The sequence below is a fragment of the Carassius auratus genome, unplaced genomic scaffold (genome assembly GCF_003368295.1).
Source record: "Carassius auratus strain Wakin unplaced genomic scaffold, ASM336829v1 scaf_tig00027893, whole genome shotgun sequence".
Taxonomy (NCBI): Eukaryota; Metazoa; Chordata; class Actinopteri; order Cypriniformes; family Cyprinidae; genus Carassius; species Carassius auratus.
In genome coordinates this window covers 48,124-73,335 of record NW_020525637.1, presented here as the reverse complement: position 1 = coordinate 73,335, position 25,212 = coordinate 48,124, and positions in this window count along the sequence as shown.

Genomic DNA, 25,212 nt, shown 5'->3' with positions numbered 1-25,212 from the left:
AATTATCACTAGCCCTGTTCTCAGATGAAAGATGATTTGAACATATGGAGAGAGCTGATGAAGAAGAGGATCTAAGCGGATGAGAGATAGATTCTAGAGGCATTTTAAAGCTTGAAGTTTTCAGTATTCATGAGAGAGTCGAAGTGTTTAGCTGTTTTGTCCTCCCTGATCCATTCATGCATTTATGCCTGAGATTGAGCAAATAAGAGAATTGACAGTCATGCTCATAAGGTCACAACAATGACCCTTGCTGTCATACTATGGGATTGGGAAATGACCCAAACCAGATTCAGGTCATCAGTACATAACCGGCACTATGGGTGAATCTAGGTACATTTTGACACTTATCTCCATTGAGATGACTAGGCAAAAATGTCCTGTTTAACCTAAATTCATCCTACTTGATGATGGAGCACACAGTGTTGTAACTTACTTTAAATTAACATTTAAAACATTTAGTTTAAAATGATCAGTTCACATACGATTATTGTTTGGTGACAAACAAATAATAATGATACTGAACTCAAAAACAGACAGATAGACAGATAGATAGATACTAGACATTGGCCGTTTACCGGTTTCAAGGTATACCACGATACTGAAAATTTCATGGTTTCAAAAGCACTAATATTTTCCAGTATATACCGTTCCTGCAGTATGCGCCGTTTTCCATGTCTCCTCGATGACTGAAAGAGTAGGACTCCCTCAGGCTGAGTCCAGTTTAGAGAGTAACAGTGACTCCTCCTCTTGTTGGTGCGAGCAAGCGGTCAGTCACGTGTGTGTCGGATGGCTGAACTTAAGGCCACGGTACATTTCACATTCAGCGTTCCTTTCCATCTCACGCACAGTCACGTCCACACAGCTTTCAAAAGTAAACTCAACCGCAGATGAGCGTGGATGGATGACCTCGACACATGCGCAGTACCACGGGGTGTGCGGCATTCCGCTAGCCCTCTTGATGACGAAAATAACGTAATGCCAATGGTGCGCGGACAGTCGAAATATAATTCGGACTTTACACGATCAGCAACCAGCCATTTTTTGCCTTACTGCAACTCTCTGTTATGGACATGCACAAACTACGTTGCAATGCAATCATTTTTCGAAATGTAATTTCAGTGAAAATATGAAGTCTGTTGACGCCCGTTAACACAGGCCACAGATGCTGAAGGAAGGCAGATCACTCACTCTTCATGATACACAAACTATTGGAAGAAAATCCTCAATATTGATTTGGGGATTTATATGAATGTGTTTCTGAGGGGAACCGACTGTCTTCTGAAAAGTTTACGTGGTATAATTTCACAAAGCTTGTCAGAACATTCTGTTTTTGCTTTCAATTGGATTATTATTAAATCAAATGATGTGTATGATTATATAACTAAATTATATGAAATTATATAAATGATATGTATATGAATTATATAACTAATCTAAACCGTTCTGTAACAATAATACCTTGAGACCATAAAAAAATCTCATACCTACCCATGCCTACTAGACACAGAAACCAAATGCTTGCCCTTTTACTCAATTATAGACTTAGTATCTCAACTCCCCTTAGCATTAAAATGGACTATGCAGGTGCACAAACAAAGTCAGTTAGTGACTCCAGCCACCGTATGAAACACAAAAAGGATGAGTGAGAGGGAAGGAGTTAAGAGAGAGGAGCGGCATGAAATGAATGAGGATCTCGACGACCCTCAGTCCAACCGTTATCAGCATTTACTCAGACAAATTGGAACAAGCGATGACATGCATTATACATTAGATGCCATTGTGACACGCCTGTTGGACTAATGGGATGAGAGATTGTATTTACCCAGCATGCCTCTCGAGAGCTTTCGCCGGCCTGTGAGTGACAGTGATTGGTTTACCCGCTTCTATAATTTCCACACATCTGTAATGTAAACTGATTTAGTATTTCAGTACATGGGCATTAATGTGTTTTCCGACAGAATTCCAATGGATTGATTTTGTTCAAAGACGCAATAAAACTAATCTCAACAATACATCTGAGAAAAACTGATGAAACGGATCATTATTTATTCAGCATTCAGAAAAATACACTCATAAAGAGAACCAAAAATTTGAATGTTGAAAATAAACCTGTTGATAAACACAGCCATTATAGTGTTTTCAAGTTTTTCCAGGTCTGAGTGCACAATGTGCATGAAGTGGGCGAGCAATATGCTAATGTTTCATGTTGATGTCAACAAAATGGCTTGGGATTCGTTATTAAAATGACTCGTTTCAATGAGTTGACTCGTTCTTTAAGAGACAATAACTTTATACATGGTGCACTTTCAGATTTAAAACTTTGCAGGAAGTTTTCATTCAATTACAGCTGTGTTACACACTGCATGAAAGGTAATTTTCAAAAATACATAATGGGGCACTTATAAATATTACTTTTCACAATTGACAGAATATTTACTTGCCATTGCTGCCATGCCGCAGAAGATGATGACAATTTAAGACCATATATGTAATGTTGATTTTGACTATGACCTAGACACACCAGTGAGTTGTGTGATATTTTGTAATATCATGATCATGCCAGAAGAATCTGATTCTTCCTCACACTCAGAATTTCTAGATGCATCAGTATCTGTGTTTCCATCACCCTGTTTATAGACCGCTTTTTGAAACTAAAACACCATTTCTAATAGATCCAGATTAATGTGGATGTAGCCTTAAAATCCAGTTTCCAAGCTCTGGCCTACCAATCACGCACTAAAATTGAATCTGCCCAATCACTGCCAACATGCAGTCTGAAAACAGCACTTCTGTACCTGCATTAAACCCCCGAACTCATTACCCTTCATTAAAGCACTTGTCTAGTGAATGATCTGCGTCTTGATTGCACAAAAATTACACTCTTCATTGATTGCACTCAAATGTGTGCATTGTGCTATGTTCTGTATTCTCAAAACAATCAAAAACCTTCTCTAAAAGCAATAGCACCAATGGGCTGATTTACTACTTTATATCTTAAATTATGAAGCACTTTCAAGAGCTGACTGCCTGTTATATAGCAATACGTAAAGGTTTAGACCAAGTCGTCCACTAAATGAATTAATTACAATGCAATTTAAATGCTTTCCATGCTGGACGTGATTCATGCCTCCTCTAACTCTTTTCTCTGCTACTAACACAGGTTCTAAGTTTATTAGTGTGGAATTTCAATGCATAAAATCTGTCATGTAAATGTTTACGTGTCTCCGTGAAATCGTGGCTTATATAACGTAATTGGTATGTAATGTAATTTAATCCTTATTTATTGCATGGCATTAAGAACTAATTGGCAGTGGAGAGTACTGAAAGGAGAACATCTGAAATGAGCTCATTACACTGATTTATTTAGAGAATAATATGTCAAGCGTGCATTTACACAGCAATGAATGTGCAATAAAGAAAAGAAAAGGTGAAAATACGGTAGAGAAAAATACAAGGAACAGTTGTTACAAATTAAAAGTTATAAGGATTCACAAAGTAAGAAAACATCAGTGCTGCCGTCATCCTTTGAAAACATGCCCTCTCTGCATACAGTAATGAAATCTGGATGATATGATCAGGCTTTTCCACCTGAACTACCTGCACATGTTTCTGTACAGAGACTGACACGAAACAGGTAGATCATTCTAGCACAAACACAAGCAATTGAGTACAGGATGTATTATCAATGTAAGGCAGTAGAAGGCAATTAAAATTCAAGGGAGACTTTCAGTTTATTCTTACATGAGTATGTTCAATTTATTAGATTTAATTCTGGCTTAGTAATTAGAGTAAGTATTAAGCATTGTTGCGGAGTGTTGTATTAATCTGAGGAGTTGATTTCAGGGGTTCCGTGAACTCCAGGATCTATCTGTGAGTGTGTAAGCAATTAGCAGCTCTTTTTAACTAAATACCCAGATGCAAGTTTTAGCACTTTCCTGAGCAGGTCATTTAGAAGCCGTGTGACTAATAATAAAAAAAAAAGGGAATTGTGAGGAAGTGAAAAAAATGTGTTTGTACTATCTTTTGTTTGGTTATAATTCTTGGCAGCTGTGCAGAAAATTGTCATTAAAAAAATGAATTAAAAATATAAACAAAAACACGGGGGTGTAGAGCATCCTGTGTACTTGTCTCACTAATTAGCTTTAGTCCTTGAGAGTGAAAATAATTGAGACCTTGTGTCAAGACAATGACAGTTTGAAATAGAAAATAGCAGAGCTTGTTGATGCACTATATACAGCCGGTAAAATAAGTATTGAACAGATCACAGTTTTTCTCAGTAAATATATTTCTAAAGCTCCTGTTGGCATGAGATTTTCACCAGATGTCAGTTACAACCCAAGTAATCCATACATACAAAGAAAACAATACAAAAAATTCAGAAATTAAGTTCTGTGTAATAAAATGGAAAATGGAAAAGGAAAATTTTTAAGATTTTTATCAAGAATGTCTTGGCAATTTTTCAATTCATCCTTCTTTCAATTATATGTATTTTGCCAGTGCTACACCAGGATGTTTCGGGGTGATGTGGCATTTGCCCTTCAAGCATGGTGTGAGTTACGGCATCCAAAGAGTATAATTTTGGTCTCATCTGACCAGACTATATTATCCAATTATTTCCCAGGGTTGTCTAAATGTTGTGCAGCAAACTGTAAATGTGCTTCAACAGGCTTTTTCTTCAGCAATAGAGCCTTGCGTGGTGAGCATGCATACAGACCACGGTGGTTGAGTGCATTACTTTTTGTACTTATCATTTTCTTTGAAACAATTGTACATGCTAATTCCAGATCTTTCTGAAACTCCCCACAAGTGGTCCTAGGCTCTTAGACAACATATTATATATACATACATATATATATATATATATATATATATATATATATACATATATATACACACACACACACACATACATATATATATATATATATATATATATATATATATATATATATATATATATATATATATATATATATATATATATATATATATATATATATATATATATATATATATATATACATACACATATGCTATTATCCGGACCCCTGTGGCAATAAATAAAATCACTCACTATTCATCTGACTATTTATTTAGTTTAAACAACAAACTGAAACACTGCACCAAATGTGCGTTTAGGTATCAATGCCATATAGGACATGAATGTGTTTGTCAAGGCCCTGCAAGCACACAGATATTACACAATCATTATCGTTTTGTGCAATACTTTTTAATACGTATTACAATTTCAAGAGGGATTTCAATTCTTGGTGACATGTAGTCAATAATTTATTGATTCAGGCTAAATAATTGATGGTAGTGTGAGAGATGGAACATTAGGATGACTGTGAGCCTCTACTATGAAATTGTGAGAGTTCTGTTCAATAAATAATGGGTTTAGAGACCATTATCCAACATTTTACTAAAATGGATTAAACACCCAAAACCACAAAGAAGTTTTAATGCCAGCTAAAAAAGCATTGAGCGAAGCGACTAGGGGATGAGAATGGAGTAAACCTGGATAAGGTCCTAATGACACTTCATTCTCCCAATGAGGCTGTCCATATACAGTAGATGAACAGTAGATGAACAGCTCTCTCTACACCTTCAATACCACGACTTAGGTGCCCTAGAGCAAGGCATCGAACCCCCAACTGCTCCCCGGGCGCCACAGCATAAATGGCTGCCCACTGCTCCGGGTGTGTGCTCACAGTGTGTGTGTTCACTGCTCTGTGTGTGTGCATTTCGGATGGGTTAAATGCAGAGCACAAATTCTGAGTATGGGTCACCATACTTGGCTGAATGTCACTTTCACTTTCACTTTAAATAAGTAGAAAATATAAGTAAAAGACTGGCACCTTGACCGGCAGGGACAGCAGATGTTTAAAATCCAGTTATGTGATATAAGTTCCTCAAGGGAGGTTTTTTGCTTGACAATATGGCCTGGTATCCCTGCTATTAAGATCTGCCTTGGGTGATCACAGACAATTAGTACAGACAGATCAGTGCTTACACTTAGTAGCAAAAAGGTCTGATTTTATGACTGCATATGTATACATATATACACACACACACACACAAACATAATGTATATTTGTTTCATGGCACCTTTTTTATGACTGAAGGTGTGTATCACTGTGTGGCGAGTGGGGCGGAGCCGAGAGGCGTGGGAACCAGGAGTGAGGCCAGGTAGTGATTGGAGATGAGCTACACCTGCGCCCCACCGCCAGTATCAAGTCCCACGTAGGAGATGGAAGGATATAAAACTGGAGCGACTATAGTGAAGGACGAGAGAGGACCAGCCCTGGGACATTATTTTATGTTTTGGTTTTTATTTGTGCGCGTCAGTCGCCGTGAGTGGCTGACGCGCCGTTTTGTATTTATTTTTGAATTATTAAAGTGTTTTGATTGTGCGCCGGTTCCCGCCTCCTTTATTCCAGATGATTAGGAAGTTTTAATATTGTTACACACTGATATACTACTGATGTCTCTAGGAAACAATTTTCTTTCCCTTATTATTTAACCATTGATAATAGCCATTCAACATTGCAGTATAATTGATTGCTATCAATTTAACATTTAATAGACTTATAACAAATTAGACAAATTCTAACAAATCAGACTTAACAACAAATTCTAAGTACTACTAGTTCCACCTGTGTTAATTGTGTTAAATATTTTAATGACGTTAAACTGAAAAAAATTTAATACCTGAATTAACGTGCAAATTTAACAGCAAATATATACAGTGCATATATATACACAGAAAGTGGGAGGGAGGGAGGGAGAGAGAGAGAGAGAGAGAGAGAGAGAGAGAGAGAGAGAGAGAGAGAGAGAACAATAAAGGATATAGGAAACATTTTGACAGATCTGAAGAACAGCACTTCCTGAACAATAAAAATAATAAATACAACACACAACGTATAAAGGGCCTGGTTTCAACAACTAGTTGACAATATAATAAACACTGCAACATATAGAGTGGTCAAAAAGTATGAGACCACATTATAACCACATATTCAAGCCTGCTAATAAACAGAAAGATTAAGGCTTTAAAAAAAAAAAAAGGAAACATTATAATGCCAGTTAGTTTTTACATTTACATCTCATCTCTGTAAAATGTCTGTTAAATTACAAAACAGCTCAGTCCTGCTGCAGGGCTAGCATGCCTCCACACATGCAGAGCTAGCGGGCTAATCAACGGGTATGTCAGCACCTTAGCACAGTAATAGCCTATCTCACACTGATAAAGAGTCAGTCACATGGGATGCGGAAACCCCCTGTGGGCGAAGACGCTGGCTCTGCTGCAGACCCCAGAGAGCCGCGAGAGGGCTTCAGCACAGGATGGGCCAGTGGGCAACAAGCTAGCTGGCTGTTGGCCGTTACTTGGTTGGAAAGCTCAGCTAGCCTGGCTTTCCAAATCTCCCTCTTGGACCCCTGTGGGTGTCGTGCTCTTGTGACATCTGTCTGAGACTGATACCACAAAGGGTATAGGAGCCTCTGGGGAGGCAGTACACCTCCAGCTCTCTTTAAGCTACCAATTCGGTTTTCCTGATATGCTTCAACTTCCGACAGATTTCATAACTTTGACTATTTCATTAGTGAAGTGTTGTTAAAGCAAATGTCACTATTGCTATATAGTGGAGCAATGCCCGCCCAGTTTTTTAGCAGGTTCAGTTCCAAAAGTATTTTTCCTGTTTATTTTTCCCAATTGGATTTTTAAAAGTCTTAGTTCAGGAGTTATAAAGCAGAACCAAATCAACTGATAGAAATCACAACTTTGGTCTGAAGTAAAAGCAAATAAAATAGTACTTACTCTTGTGGTAAAGAAATGAATTGTTTTGTACTGTATGTTATACATAAGCATAAAAAACCTTACACATTACAAACATTATCAATTTGAAACTACTCTCAAATAAATTGTTTAGAACTTTACCCTTTAAATGGTGCATTTCATATATAATGTAATGTAATGTAATATGTGAACATTAATAAAATGTTAAAGGGGTCATATGATGCTTTTTTAAAAGATCATTATTTTGAGTATTTGGTGTAACAGAATATGTTGACATGCTTTAATGTTAAAAAAAACACATTATTTATTAATTACTGTGTATCATTGTATGTCTTTTATGCCGCGCCTCTCTCAAATGCATCATTTTCTACAAAAAGTCCCTCCTGACAAGCGCAGTCTGCTCTGGTTGGCCAATTGGCCCAGTGCATTGTGATTGGCTGAACACTGCAAGCGCTCGTTGGAAATGTAACGCCCCTTTCTATAATCACAAGCTTTATCTTTTAAAATAAATGTTAAGACAGTTAATAGTGTCCTTAGTTTTACCATCAGTTCAAGCTTGAAAGGAGAACAGAGTCGCGTGACACAGTGATGAAGCTCGTATGTGTTTGCAGAACACAAGCCATGGATGGGTAAAGCCTGGTTCACACCGGACGCCGAAGCGGCGCCCATGTTAACCTAAGGTGTCGTTCACAGCGTGAAGCGCCAGTTTCGGTGGCTGGTCTATTTTTTGCGCGAGCCACGAGCGATCTGCGTCAATTCCGGAAGGAAGTCACACCAAGAAACACGAGACAATCCGGTCAATTGTCAAAATACAAGCAATTTTCTAATTAAAATACCGCGAGTGACAAATGCGATCATATTTGTGTATCTAAACAGACTAGAAAAATGAAAAAAAAAAAAACACACACACGCACATGCACACACAGAGCAGGTGAGTGGGCGGACTACAGGGCGGGTGGGAGGAGAAGCGCTTGTCGACTGCTGCGGAGAATACATGTCTGGTGTGAACAGGCAGGCGCCGGACCGTGCGTGATTTTCCGTTCCGCATCACTTCGGCGTCCGGTGTGAACCAGGCCTAAGACAGCTGACTCCACTGTGTGACCATCTCTCTCTCTCTCTCTCTCTCTCTCTCTCTCTCTCTCTCTCTCTCTCTCTCTCATACACACACACACGATGCACAAAAACATACTTACTGTATCTGATTCAGAAGCGCCAGATTGTCTTAGCAAAGTCAGAATGACCTCCTCTCCTAGGTTCACGAAACAGTCGTCCATAAAATGTGGTGTTGTTCTGTTGTAAGTAATCTTGAAAATTCCTAAATGCATCTCCTTTCAGAAGGCCAAATAAAGTGCTTTTGCTTTCGCCTGCATACAGCATCTCCCTGACATGGCTGCTTCAACGCTAACAGCGGTTAATGAAACCACACCTTCTTTCTTTGCATGAACATTTGGGCGGGATTACACAAATATTTCCACATAGTGATGTAGACATGTGGGGGGTGTTGGAACGAGCCGTTTTAGGGGGGCGTGGCAGAGTCTAAACTTTGATAAAGAATCTCTCTATAGATTTGAGTCTTTAGACTTTGCAACTTTACAGATCTTTTTATGCACCAAGAGCTTGTAAGACTCCAAAGAGAAAGGAACAACTGAAATTGCATCATATGAATCTTAACATATATGAAAAAAATAAAATAAAATAAAACTTTATTTATGTCTTGATGTATTTTTGTTGTTTTCTGGGACATTTTAAAAATTGATTTTATGTATTATTGTAATATGTATTGTCCGAGACTACATAAATATGCAAATAATACAATATAATATAATATAATATAATATAATATAATATAATATAAACATTAATGGGGATTTTAGTGTTAAAAACGTGTATTCATGTCTTGAATTCTTAAATTAAGTATTTCGTTCTTATTATTCTTTCTTATATAATTTAAGGGAATTGTAATTCAATAAAATTACACGTTATAAATGCACCAAAGTAGTTATATATTTATACTGCATAGAAACTTTCTGGTAACCACTCACAGCATTTCAATTCAGAACAGTTTTATGTCTGAACTTTCAGAACTCCAAACGTCCTGCCAGCACACTTTTATTTCAATCTAGCTGATAATCCAGTACATTCCACCATAAACACTACAAACTCTAAGTGTTCTACTTCTCTCCTCATAGACCAAATGCCGAAGCCATCCCTGCTGGGATGAGTTGGTACAAATGTGTTGCAGTTACTTAAATAGGTACTTACGATAGCAGTTGCCACCCCTTTTCACCGTATTTCTGATAATGCGCTCAACCTTTATTCGTATCGTGCGTCCTTACATTAACATCTGTCATTTCCTGGCAGTATGTTGTCAAGAGAGCAGAAAATATCTGTAACATTCCACAAATAGGGACTTTTTCTATCTCATTCCTGTGCTTGTTTAATGAATCCGTGTCATAGGCAAGATGGATCCCATTACAACGTGTCCCTCGACTCCCATCACATTAGCATCACCGCGCAGCGAGAGGAAGCGTCCACAATGGCGGGTAATAATCATAAGCTATCTTGTACAACACCTGAATGTCGTGATTACATCTGCCAAGACGGCTGTTCAAAGAACCAAATGGCTAAAAACGCATCATCGGGTTCAATAAACTGCCATCCTGCACATTAAGCAGATTTTTTAAATTAAGAACGTACATGCTTGCTTCATAACGCGGTTAGTGTTTTTTCATGGCAGCGGGTTAATGCGACTGAAATTGTTGGCGTGAACCCGAGGCCATGGCGAGTGTGACTGAGCATGTGGTGGGCTGAGCATGGAGTGTGATTTTCAGAACAGCACCTGAGATCATCAGACGATGAGACATTTACAGGTCAGTAAATCGTCTGAAACAAGGCACGAAAGGTAACAGAATAGACCAGAATACACCTGTATTGACAAAAGATAAACATGATATGAATCGTCCCAAACAGTATAAGTACAATGATACACTATAGTGATATAAGATTAACTCAGAACTCCCTGATCACATGCTTCTTTAATATAATATAACATAACATAATTTTGAATTATACTATAAACGTATCACAGACGACTCTGTTTCAAGGAATAACTTGATGATTCAAATATTTCACACTGTCATTTTCTTTACACTCTATTTATGAAGTAAATAAGAAGGAAAGAAATACAAAAACTACTTATAAAGTAGTAGAAAAAATCTTGGAACCAAATCCACCTTTTACTCTAGAAAAATTTGAAAAAAAAAAAATATGATACATAAACAGTTTTATTTTAAACTAAGCAAAGCAGCTTGTTGTTATACATTTTTTAGTTAGACAATTAAACGTTAGTTTCATCTAATGCTGAATTCTTGTCAACAGTTTTACCATATATACCTAAGAACATTACTTTCTTTTACAAGTTTTTTACATCATTACTTGCTAAGTCGCCTAAGTACTTGCCTGTGCTGATTATGCTGCACAATTTACCAGGTAATTATGATCTTGTGTTTAGCGCTTTTCTGTACTCAGCAAAGCCGCTAATTGATGCCAAACAGTGGGGGGGTGCCGTGACCTGCCGTCGTCAAAATCTCACCTGGTTACTTACTCAGCTAACATGCAAATGCTGTTAAATTAGAAGTGACAGAGAAATCAGTTCATATTGAGCTCCTCTGCATTTATCAGCTCTTGACCTTTGACCTTGGCTAATGGCCTGTTTACTTTAGCATTCTGGTACCCGCTGGTGCCAGCAGGAGTCATTCATCTATTGATTGTTCGTTTTGAATCTGAAAATGCTCATTATTCTGATCGATCACATATAAACGTCCAGCCTGGGCCGCTATCATTAGACGCACCACATGTTAGCAGGTCACTGTGACTCGCAGGTAACTCATCTGAGAGGCAGTGAACTCTGAAGAGCACAAGGGGTCAAGCAGGTGGTCAGACAACATAAATAAAAGCTGCAAAAGGCTGAGGCAGACTGCACGAGTGGCCTAAATATGGCACACATGAGAAGAACCAGATGACCATCTCAAACAGAGAGGGGAAATAAATAAATAAATATATATATATATATATATATATATATATATATATATATATATATATATATATATATATATATATATATATATATATATATATATATATATTTTTTTTTTTTTTTTCTTTTTTTTTTTTTTTTTTTTTTTTTTTTTTTTTTACCTGATATAAAATATAGCATGCAACAAACAGACCCCAATCATTTAAAATTTGCCTTTTTTTTTTTTACTACAATTTATAAGTAATAATAAAAGGTTTTTTTAAGCTAAAGTAAATTTAAAGTAATTTTTTTTATCAAATACTGTCATCACATCAACATAATTAGACTGAATTATTGTTAATTGTTTTATCTTAAAATAAAATATATAGTATTTAAAACTATAATACATGCAAACAAACACAGGTAAATCCAGAAAAATCAAGCATTTCCTCTATATAAAAAAACAAGAAAAAAAAAACCCTGACTGACATAACTGGGCCATGTTATATTTATATAAACATCCTTCATTTTACATTCATATTATTTCACTAAATTAAGTCATGTCTGTACTGCTTGTTCACTTTACCTTTCTTCAGAGCAACTTTCATTTCCTACACTCCTGAGAGGGGTCAAAAGGTCACACAGACAGAAGAATGCAAATGTAGCGATTTCCCCACAAGATTCTTTACCTGACTCATTTCCATAAGTTGTGTTTCCAGGGAACCACATCAAAGAAAAATGCAAACAGCTCACTCGTCAATGCAGTGACAGGTCAGCTTTCATCTCGCTTTATTTCTTTCCTGTTATATCTTGTTCTCATTTATTTTTACCTCACTTTCTGCCTGATTAAATGAATTAAGAGAGAGAACTGAGAGTGTACGTGTATCTTGAATGGTGCGTGATGTATGGAGAAGAGGGGTTGTTTTAGTCCACACAGTTTCTCAGATGTAGTTCAGCGACTGATACTGTAAATCAATTTTAGAAGGATCCAATAGCCCTCACGGGGAAAATGGCTTAATAAACATAATAAATAATGACTTAATGTATAATGCAAAAAGGATTGTGTGAGGATTAGGGGATAAAAACATCATTAGCTGAGTATAAAAACATGCAAGTCCTTGCCAAGATGGGCAAACAAAAAGTGTGTGTTGTGTGTGTGTGTGTGTGTGTGTGTGTGTGGGTGTGTGTGTGTGTGTGGGCATGTTTTTGTGACATATCAGGAAACAACTCTGTATAATGACATGGGTATGACACAGGTATTACAAGGAGAGGGTGACTTATTAGGACATAACCCATGTCCCCCATTTTTCAAAACGCTTATAAATCATACAGAGTGAGTTTTTTTGAGAAAGTAAAAATGCACAAAGTTTCCTGTGAGGGTTAGGGTTAGGTGTAGGATTGGTGAAGGGCAATAGAATATACAGTTTTCTACATTATAAAAACCATTACGCCTATGGGATGACTTTTCACAAAAACAAACGTGTGTGTGTGTGTGTGTGTGTGTTTTGTTACTCCCAGTAGCACCCCAAAAGCCTGCAGATGTTGTGTGTATATGTGTGTGAGTATGTGTTCCAGAGTGAATATATCCTTTGATGGCTGGAAAGTCAAAAGAATCACACAGACATCAAAAGGTTTTTTTTTCCTTCCCACACACAGCACTAGCCACTTCAGACTGACTAAACTGCACATATCCTGTACACAGACCTTAAGACCTTACAAAACTAAGAAGTTCCTGAAAAGACACAGTGATGGAAAAAATCTAAGATGGCAAAAATATTTATTTATTTATATATATATTTGTTATTTATATTTATATATATATATATATATATATATATATATTATAATTGTTTTTTTGTTTATGTGTCCCATTATGGATTTTTTTTAAACTTTCATGCAGTGTGTAATGAAAGACAAAGCCTTTCAAGGTAACAGAATATCAAAATGAATGGCAGATATTTAGGCCAAAGTGGACAAGGATAAAAAATCTTCGTCATTATTTTATCTTTGTAATTAAAAAAATAAGAACAAAGATACAAATTATAAATACATTATAGAAATAAAACAACAGTGCATTATTTTAAGGTACAATAGGTGTATTTAACAGCAGCATTTAAGAAATTGAATGAACAAATATAAAAATCTAACATTATAGACTGATTCTGATCAAAGCAACTGTATAAAAGTTGTTCAGTTAAGAGTAGTGGGTGATCGTTCTCTTTGTGTTTTGTTGTTTTATTAGCATTAAAGCAATAGTTCACCCAAAAATTTAAATATTTCTGTCAAATCTGTCTTAGTGTTTAATTTTTATACCATCATTTACTCACTCAAAATTAGTTTTAAACCTGAATGAGTTTCTTTCTTCTGCTGAACATAATTAACTATAATATAACTATTTTGAAGAACGTGGAAAACCAAACAGCTGCTGGTGCACAGTGACTTAGTATGTATTTCCTACTATAAATTTCAACTGTTTAGTTACCCACATTCTTCAAAATATCATCTTTTGTGTTCGGCACAAGAAAGAAATTAATACAGGTTTGGGACAACATGTGAGTGCATAAATAATGACAAAATTATTTTAGGGTGAACCATCCCTTTAATGACAGTCAGCTGCATGTTTAATACTGTCCCTTTAAGAGCTGCACGCATCTAATATACAGGCATGCATCTGTTTTTCTCTCAAATGTTTATTTTCATTTTAGACATAACTCTATATATAAGTCTATATGTAAACCTTGTGTGTTTTGACAGTATTACCGCAAAAGATAACTTAGTTCAGTAATCAGGCGGTGTTTGACAGGTTTTTTTAGTTTTCAGGTGTAGGTGCTCAGAAAAAGCACACGTTTATCTTCGGAACACAGTTTAAGATATTTTAGATTTAATCCGAGAGCTCTCAGTCCCTCCATTGAAGTTGTGTGTACGGTATACTGTCCATGTCCAGAAAGGTAAGAAAAACATCATCAAAGTAGTCCATGTGACATCAGAGGGTCAGTTAGAATTTTTTGAAGCATCGAAAATACATTTTGGTCCAAAAATAGCAAAAATTCTGTATACTGTTTGAGTACATGAATTACTCCGGGATATGTTTGAACTCAGAGGGAGTGTCAGCCACATTAAACAAGTTAACAGCTTAAGTCATTTGTGGATTAATGCGTATTAGAGATGCGAATCGTTTAAAACGATTCAGTTCGATTTGGTGAACTGAATGATTCGTTCGCGAACCAGATATCCAGACTGCTTTGATTTGAACTCTCTCTCACAACAGACACGGAAGAGAAGACAATGCTGAATAAAGTCGTCGTTTTTTGCAATTTTTGGACCGAAATGTATTTTTGATGCTTCAAAAAATTCCAACTCTCAAATTCTCTGATGTCACATGGACTACTTTGATGATGTTTTTCTTTCTGGACATGGACAGTATACCGTACACACAGCTTCAATGGAGGGACTGAGAGCTCTCGGATTAAATCTAAAATATCTTAAACTGTGTTCCGAAGATAAAAGGAGGTCTTACATGTTTGGAACAGCATAAGGGTGAGTTATTAATGATATAATTTTCATTTTTGGATGAACTAACCCTTTAATAGGTAAGGCTTTAAAAAAAGATGCTTTTGTGATTGCAAATAAGTGCAGTGTCTTGTGAGAGTATGTATGTATGTACTGTATGTGTATGTATGTCGCTTTATAGCCTACAGTATTTTGAGATTGAGCCACAAGAACTGTAACTGTTAATTACAGCATTTGTGCTTAAAGGGGTCATCTAAGAGATCATTGTACTATAAAAGATCCTTTAAGTGTCAGAACTCAAAACTTTCTCGCTAGTCTAAAAACAGCTCATACTGAAACCACAGTTTGTGGAATGTGACACTTTATTGTTGTTGAATGTGACATATTACACATGTAATAGTGCAGCTAAACACCACTTCAGCAGAAGATGAACAACACCTGCTTCTACATTGTTTTAACCACGCCCCCCGATTCGCACATGTAGTGCCTGCTACAGAGGCGAACGCAAAGTACTGAGCAGAAATCAAATGACAAACCTGCCAGAAAGTTTGCTTTAGTGAGATGTTTCAAACTCCAGAACAAACCATGATTGATTTTGTTCTAAATCAATGCCACGCTAGTTAAGTCTTCAATTTCTCATTCTGACTTTGCTATGACAATCTGGCACTTCTGAATCAGCTACTTTTAGTATGTTTTTTTTTTAGTATGTGTGTGTGTGTGTGTGTGTATGAGAGAGACAGAGAGAGAGAGAGATGGTTACACAGTGGAGACCCTAAAATAAAGTGTGACCAAAAAATAAATAAAACAGAAATACAGAAAGATGGGCTGAGGGTAGAGACAGAGATGGAGAAAGTTGAGAGGAGGGACAGGCCACCCTGAGAACACTCGGAGGCCATGTGGGGTTGAGAGAGGATCTCTGGGGTCTGCCGTCAGGGAGAGAGGAAGATTAGATGATTGAATCCTGAGTCGTGCTGTCTTCAAAGACTCAGAGGTTCATCTGAAAAGCAGTGGGGCAACCGTAACAAACATACAAGCCCTCAGCCACACTCTAATCCGTCTGTAGCTTCATACACACAGGGAGTCAGTCACACCGTGACTATTGGCTTCATATCATAAGCCATTAGGAACATCTTAAGTCATTCTGTTGAAGAAGTACTGTACCATTTCAAACCCTAAACAAATGATAAACTGTAAAAAAAAAAAAAAAAAAAAAAAAAGCTAAAACTTGAGTTTTGCAACCTTAAATATATCATTTGATTATTCATTTCTATGGTAATGTATTGAATTCAATAAATAAATATATATATATATAATATATATATATATATATGTATATGTATATATATATATATATATATATATATATATATATGTATATATATATATATATATATATATATATATAACACCAAAAAAAAAAAAACTTGCTATTATTTGTAACTGTATATTATATTTTATATAATACAAATAAAATTTAATTTATCTGATTTAACTGAATTTAATACTTTAGCAGATAAATTATATTTTATTTATATTTTAATAAATAATAAATATTTTAAAAAGGAAGCATTTTTTCATATTATATATACATTTACAATATTTTATATGATATGTAACAATATATTATAAATTATAATTAATGTTTTCATTATAATAAATAAATATAATAAATACATTTATCTAGGTTTCCTTTCACATAAAGAAGACAGAAAAAAAAGTGTTTAATTTTCACATATTGCTGACTCTTGAATTAATGATATTGAGACCAGAGACATGATAACAGGGCTAGCAGCAGCCAGGGCTGGATTATGGTATCACGGGGCCCCTGTTGATGTTGATTTGGCGGCCTATCAGCAGTTGACTGCTGGGGATGGTCTCTGTCCTTTTGCACTGCATCTCCTGCTATTTGAAAACATTTAGATGGCCTCATGTGGTGGTCATAAGCCCCTGGGCAGGTGTCCAAACGCCCATACGATTAATCCAAACCTGGCAAGTTCACAAGTTCAGAATATCCCAAGACACTCAATTATTATTAATTTAGAAAATGCACATAGCACTTAAATGTAAGTCTTTGTTTCGAAAAAATAAGATCTGACCAAAATCTACTTTTCTGCAGAAAATGGCACCCATTTGATAGAACGACTCAAGGATATCGCTGAAATGGCATCAGTCAATAATCCACTGTCTGACATTTCAGAGATCACATGTCAGCCAGCTGGATCAAAGAGTGTATATGTTTTTCACAAATCCAGGAGATTGTCTATCGACTGTGTCTGCGTAGGTGTTCACCGGCCCTCGTCAAAGCCACAGATATGATAGTCTGTCTCCAAAATGATGGATTTACATGTGTGTTAAAGGGCCCATATTTCTCACGGTTTTATTTTTATTTTTTTGTCTTTGTTATAATCCTAGTCAAGGATTCTTGCCCGCAAAACAGCTATAATTTAGTGTTTCTCTAACACAACTGGCATAGCATTACGCTAGAAACTCCAAGGACATGCGACTGATTCCCAAGAAATGCCCATACTGATATTATAAAGAGAATTTTAAAGGGATCATATAACAGAATAATGCATTTCCCTTGCAAAGCACACAAAACAATGTGGTATTTCTATATTTGACCCTTTTGAAACTCGCTCTCTCTGCAAGTCTCAGGGTCCTCGAGGAAGACCAAGGTGAGTGACTCATGCTAATGTGTGTCTGATCTCAGTTCCCCCCTAACATCTGTTGTGTCTAATGAGTCACCTCAGTCCCACAGTCACCATGAGCTTTCCTTTACCCAGCCAACAAAAATGTGTCATCTCTCACATCAGATCAACTATTTATAAAGAGCAGACTACAAACCTCAAGAACAGCGGGAAAGAAAAACCTTTTCTCTATTTGACTTTCACACACTGGTTTCCTACCCTATAAATATTCTTTACAATCTCATTTTGACTGAGGGTCAATAATAATAATAATAATAATAATAATAATAATAATATAAACACTCCAAAATTAATATAAATAATTTAGATAATTCAAATGAAGCTTATTTCTAAAACCATGTTTTGCATTGTGACACTTTCATGATAATTAATAATAATAATAATATCAATTATTTTAGTTAATTAATAACTACATGACAGTTATTCAAAGATTTTATTTATTTTTTGCTCCATTTTTACAGTGACAGAAGCATTCTCCAGATATTACAAATGAAAAATAAATAGCTGCAGCTAATTCGGTTAAAAACTGTATTTTCTTTGCTTATTAATATGCGCTGTCTCTGCCAAAATAAATGAATAAATAACAAATGCCTCCAATTTCTAATTTCTCTAATGTACAAAAATATTCAAATTTACTGTAAACAGCCAAATGCAAAATACTTGATTAAACTCATAATCGTATTAAATGCTAATAATATGAATTACAAAATACCAGTAAAATTTGAAATATCTTCATCCAGTTGTTAAAATTGTTAATTTTTTCTTTATTTTTGGGGTAACTGACAGATTTCATATGATCTGCCCAATAAAGTTCCCTGTGTTTTAACTCTTGCCTTATTAAACCAACACAAAACCATTCACTTTAGTAAAAAACTACATCAGTCATGCTCCATGAGTACATACATCAGTCGTGTGCCATTTCCCAGCAAACTTCTGATATTTGGCGCTTGACATTCTCAGGTGCTCTGTACCTGCGTGAGACCGAGGAACGGTGTGTTATCTGTGCCTGCCGCGCACTCAGAAGGAAGTCTGGAGGTCAGAGGTCAGGGCTTGGTGTTTCTAATGCAGTGATGGAGAGACAGCAGGGGTGCGAGAGAAGGAAAGAGACATTAGGACAAAAGCGGGAGGAGAAAGACCTTCTTAGCATTTCACACAGAGCCTCAAAGTGCAGCAAGCCTCTGCTGCTGGCAAACCACTGATAAATGTCCTTAAGCGAAGCTTTTGTGGCTGTGTGTGTGTGTGTGTGTGTGTGTGCGCGCATGTTCTCATTGGCAATTACAGTAGAGGGTTCCTCTGCTGTTGTGAAAGGGAACAGCTCGGTCAGGTTCTATTGATGTCAGAAAATATTGATTCCACCGTATACAGGTTTAAATGCTTTTGCGTTTGAAACAGCATACACTAGCAAGACAGAAAAGCCTGATGACTGCAGAGAGTGTGTCTGAGTTCATATGTTTGCAGGCCGACAGAGCGTGATGTGTTTTGTCTTGCCGGTAGTCAGGTAGTCATACTGATGTTCAAAAGACTGAGAGACTCAAAGAGTCAGAAATGAAACAAGTCACCAGCGCAGCACAACAAAAACAGAGACAAACTCTGTCTTCAATTCAGTCAACCATTAGTGACCCTGGACAACAAAACCAGTCATAAGGGGGTTTTTTTTTAAGTGAGAGCTGAATAAATAAGCTTTCCATTGATGTATGGTTTGTTATTAGAGGACAAATATTTGAAAATCTGGAATCTGAGGGTGCAAAAAAAATGAATCTAAATATTGAGGAAAATCGCCTTTAAAGTTGTCCAGATTAAGTCCTTACCAATGCATATTACTAATCAAAAATTACATCTTTATATATTTATGGTAGGAAATCTACAAAATATCTTCATGGAACTTGATCTTTACCTAATATCCTAATGATGTTTGGCATAAAAGAAAAATCGATAATTTTGACCCATACAATGTGTTGTTGGCTATTGCTACAAATATACCCCATCAACTTAAGACTAGTTTTGTGGTCCAGGATCCCATTTGTTCCCCATGGAATAGTTCACCCAAAAATGAAAAGACTCGAGTATTAGCCAGAAACAACTGTTTAAATTTAAAAATGTCTTGATGGATTTTTAATTACAAGTAAGCAGCTTCTGGGACAATGGGACAATCACTTTTACTCAATTATGAAAAAGGCCCAGCAGAGGCTATATGAACTTTGCTCAACCTGCCACAGGAGCGACCCAGTTTTACTCAGCCATCATTAAATCTGCCCTGTGTTCATCTATAATCATTTGGTTTGGTCCAGCTACTAAATCAGACATCAGAAGACTATAAGAGACAGTCAGGACTGCTGAGATGATTACTTGTGCCCCGTTGATCAACCTTCAAGAACTTTACAACTCCAGAGTAAGGACAAAAACTAGGAAAATCACCTGGACCCTCACATCCAGCCCACTTTCTCTTTGAACTGTTGCCCTCTAGCCAGTGCTACAGAGCACTGAGCACCAGAACAGCTTTTTCCCTCCGGCCATATTCCACCTCATCTCAGGACATAACTTCATAACTTCTCAGAACTTTTCATCTGTAAATAGCATATTTGTTCAACTGTTTTTGTCCATACCATGAAATTTCCAAAGTTCAAAGTGAAACCCGACCCCAGTGACATTCATCAATAAAAAAAATAAACAGAATTTTCTTCTGTGAAACCTTAAAAGTATATTTTTAATAAACGGTGCTTGCAGATAATATAACATTACTTCAATTAAAAGCCACTTAAGTGTTATTAAAGAGAGAGCACTTGTTAAAGTACACTTATTTTGAAGTTTTGACTAACATACTAAAACACATGTAAAGTACTTCATTATCATTTGAACTTAAGTCTATTTATCATTTAACTGCTATTACCATGCAATAAAGTGTACTTCATTTTCTCAAGGGTATTCCTTTATTCCCAACATTGCACCAATATATAAAGTCACTGAAACTGAAACACTGAATCATAATTTATATGAACCAAATCTATGCTAAATGGCTATACAGTATATTATGCTGTTTCATAGGGTGTCAGGGACAGACTATGTGACCAAAACACGCTTTGTGATTTTACCTGGTCTACCTAAATGCTAAACAGAAAGGCTGGAGCATAATGAAATGTGTCCCAGCACCACAAACACACACTTCCTGTGCCAGTAATTTACACTTCAAAGCTATGTGTCCTCTCTGCACTGCATGCAAGCTTCCTCATTTATACAAATACACACACACACACACACACACACACACACACACACACACACTGCATGACAGCTGCAACACAAAAAAAAACAATCACACATACACACATAAAAGTCCCTGTATGTGTGTATCCTCATTTAGACACTGTAAGATATCACACACCCACACAGCAGAAATAATTTGAACTAGTCTTGGCAGGTCCTCTATATTTCCGTTCCCTCCCTCTCTTGTGTTGAAGCACCCTGTTTTTCATCTCAGACTTTTGGCTCCAACAGTGTTTGTTTTGTTTGTTGCTTTCTGATTGTTCATATACGTGAACATGAATGCTCAGCCAACGCATTGCATGTGTGCGGCACCCATATACACAAGTGGAGCCCACATCCTTGTTAGCTAATGGAAGAATGTACGATCTACTGCCGTCGGCTGGCATTAAAAGCACATTTTTGATGTAGGCCTATAATTTGCGATAGTTGTGCCTGGTGATATTTCGAAAATGTAAATGTGCTTTTTTGGCCTTGCACTGAGAAAGAAAAAAAAAAAGATTAAAGTATCTGTGCACAGATCTACTACATTTTTGGAGCGGTTATGATTCTGTCAGATAGCCAGAACAGGGTTGCCCAGACAGAGATATTGGCAGGGTCAAAGAGTTGGAAAAATTTGAACATTTGAGCTACTAAAACATGTCCAGCATAGCCGAAGCCAACATTATTCAAGTGTGCACTGTTGAAAGTGTAACAACACCAGCAAATAAACTGTCAAATGCTCATTTGTCTTTGTGAACTGAGGAAAAAAAAATAGATTGACTGTTCATGCCAATTACATTTCATATATTTGTGTGGAGAAATTCTGGAAATGTTTTTTATGAGTTTTAATTAAGGCTAAAAATAATTGTTAATTATATTACTTTTTTATTTAAATATATGAACAAATATGTAAATATATTTAAACATATGTGACCCTGGACCACAAACCCAGTTATAAGTAGAACGGGTATATTTGTAGCAATAGCCAACAATACAATGTACAGTATGGGTCTAAATTATAGATTTTTCTTTAATACCAAAATCATTAAGATATTAAGTAAAGATCATGTTCCATGAAGATATTTTGTAAATTTCCTACTGTAAATATAGCAAAACTTAATTTTTGATTAGTAAATGCATCGCTAAGAATTTAATTTGGACAACTTTAAAAGGCAATTTTTTTCCATATTTAGATTTTTTTGCACACTCAGATTCCAGATATTCAAATCTTCAAATCTTTATCCTAACAAACCACAAAATCAATGGAAGCTTATTATTTCATATGATGAAAGCTGAATAAAGATGAAATAAAAATTTCCCTTGTTTTGAAATAAATGAATTAGAAAAAAAAAATAAAAACATCTAATAAAATAATATAAAAAAATCTAATGAATCAAAGTAAAAGATAAAGTAAAACTAGCTTGATGTTGTATCTCAAAATGTTGTATCATAGATTTGTGTTAAGAAATAGCCAAATATCTAACGATTATAAATTATGGACATTATTTTATGACCTTATCTACAAGCTAAAAATGTATATTTGTGTGTATATATATATATATATATATATATATATATATATATATATATATATATATATATATATATATATATATATATATGTGGCGCAATATCCAAACAACTGACAACAGTACATTTTTTAATTATTTTCTATGAACGGTGTACAAAATTAACTATAAAATTTTAATTACATAAATTTTCTGTTTTTTTTTTCTATATATATTTTAATATAGAAATGCACTGTATATTTTAAAGAGAAAAAAAATAAATGAAGTAAATTTAAGTACACAATAACAGTAATAATAATAATAATAAACAACAACAACTAGCATGATATTGTGACTCCTGTGGCTCATAAATATTAATCTGTTAATGTGACTGAACAGTCTACGAAGATTATCAAGCAACGTCATCTTAAAGTAATTAATATTCATGAGCTAATTTCCTGACCATCTTTCGTCCTGCTGCTGGATCTCCATACTTAATGTTTTTGCTTTGCTAACAAACTTTTTCAAATGTCTATGACATTAAACCAGATACTGTAAACATATAAACTTTTCTAATATTCTCTTCAAACTTTTAGAAATCACGAAGATAGGTGACCTGAAAGAAAGCCGACCACAAAACAAGAGTTTAAACTAATTCCCGTTGGACTGTGCAATAGGTAGGCCCTTTCTCGTCATGCAGTATAAACTGCAGTCTGACGCATTTCATAACTCATTGACACAGGTTTGTGTAGCTAGAAGTGTTTTGGTTAGCTATAGTTGCACAGGCTATGCTTCGGGCCTTGAAAGGAAAACAGGCAACGTTTGCAGAGTGGTTGAGTTGAATTTGCAATTAATGTGGCATCAGCAGGAACAAAGGTATAAGCGTGTCCTGCATGTAGAACGGTACACGCGCACACGCACACACTCTCCTGCATCCGCTCACAACCTTGCTCAGCCCTAGGGGACTTTCCTTTCCTTCTGTCAAACACCTCCATGTTAACAAAAGGCAATTAAACGCTGGCTGCTCACATCTATTGATCATATCTAACACAATGCACTGCTCTGCCAATGTAGAACAACAGGAGCCATATTCAGCCAGAAATCCCCTGCCTCCATCCACCCTCGGCAAGACAGACGCCCGTCTAGAGATTCATATCTGCTGCTCATTTAACGCTTGTTCCTGTGAATCTAACAAAACATCACATTTCACCTCCCAGAAATAAACTTAAAATATAAATGTCTGCATTTGGCATAAACATGTTTTGATTTGTGCCATTCTTTGGATGACAGTTAAGCACACTTGCCCTTGAATTTCCATTACTAATGTGTCTGGATGTTTTACTTATAAGCCTTTTCTTGTATTTTTCCTTCAAGTTTTTAACATTGTCAGTGGAGACTGTTATGACTGAAATACATTAATTTAAAAAAAGTATTCAATATTACACAAAACAATGATAATAAAAATCTGGATACATTAGGTAGTACCACCATATGTAAATAATATGTAAACGTAAAGAGATAGATTATGTGTGTGTGTGTGTCTATCATTAATCATAAGTCATGTCTATATTAACATACACATACATATACCGTATTTTCCGGACTATAAGTCCCACTTTTTTTTCATAGTTTGGCTGTGTCCTGCGATTTATAGTCAGGTGCGACTTATTTATCAAAATGAATTTGACATGAACCAAGAGAAATGAACCAAGAGAAAACATTACCGTCTACAGCAGTCAGAGGGCGCTCTATGCTGCTCAATACTCATGTAGTCTACACTGGAGACATAGAGCGCCCTCTCGCGGCTGTAGACGGTAATGTTTTCTCTTGGTTCTTGGTTCTAAATAAATGCGACTTATAGTCCAGTGCGACTTATATATGTTTTTTTTTCCTCGTCATGACGTATTTTTGGATGATGTGACTTATACTCAGGTGTGACTTATAGTCCGAAAAATACGGTAATTAATTTTTTAGGAGTCATATGCTTCAGGTTTTCTGAGATTCCACATGTGCTTCCCAAAAAGAGCTCTGAGCCATCAAAGGTGACCCTCTTTCTCAGCAGCCTCCCAAATGCTCTGCAAACAGTGAATTTCTATTCTGACTTTTAAAAGCTTTTAAAAGGTCTGAAGATGAAATAAGACTCGGTTTGAGAAAAGCATCCTGATTACAGACAGATACCGCAGAGACTGCAGATGAAAACACGAAAGGTCAGCGAGTGCAACAGAATGGAACAAAAGCAATGACCTTGACCTGATAATCTCTGTGCGTGCATGCGTGTGTGTGTGTGTGTGTGAGCAGCAGGAAGATGATGCAGCACACAGTCTCTCCTCTACTGCACGGTGTGACCTGTTCCTCAGTTAAAAAGGGCAAGGTGTAGATTGATTTTCTCCACCTGCTGACCTTTAGTACCGGATCTGATATGGCCTGCTGATT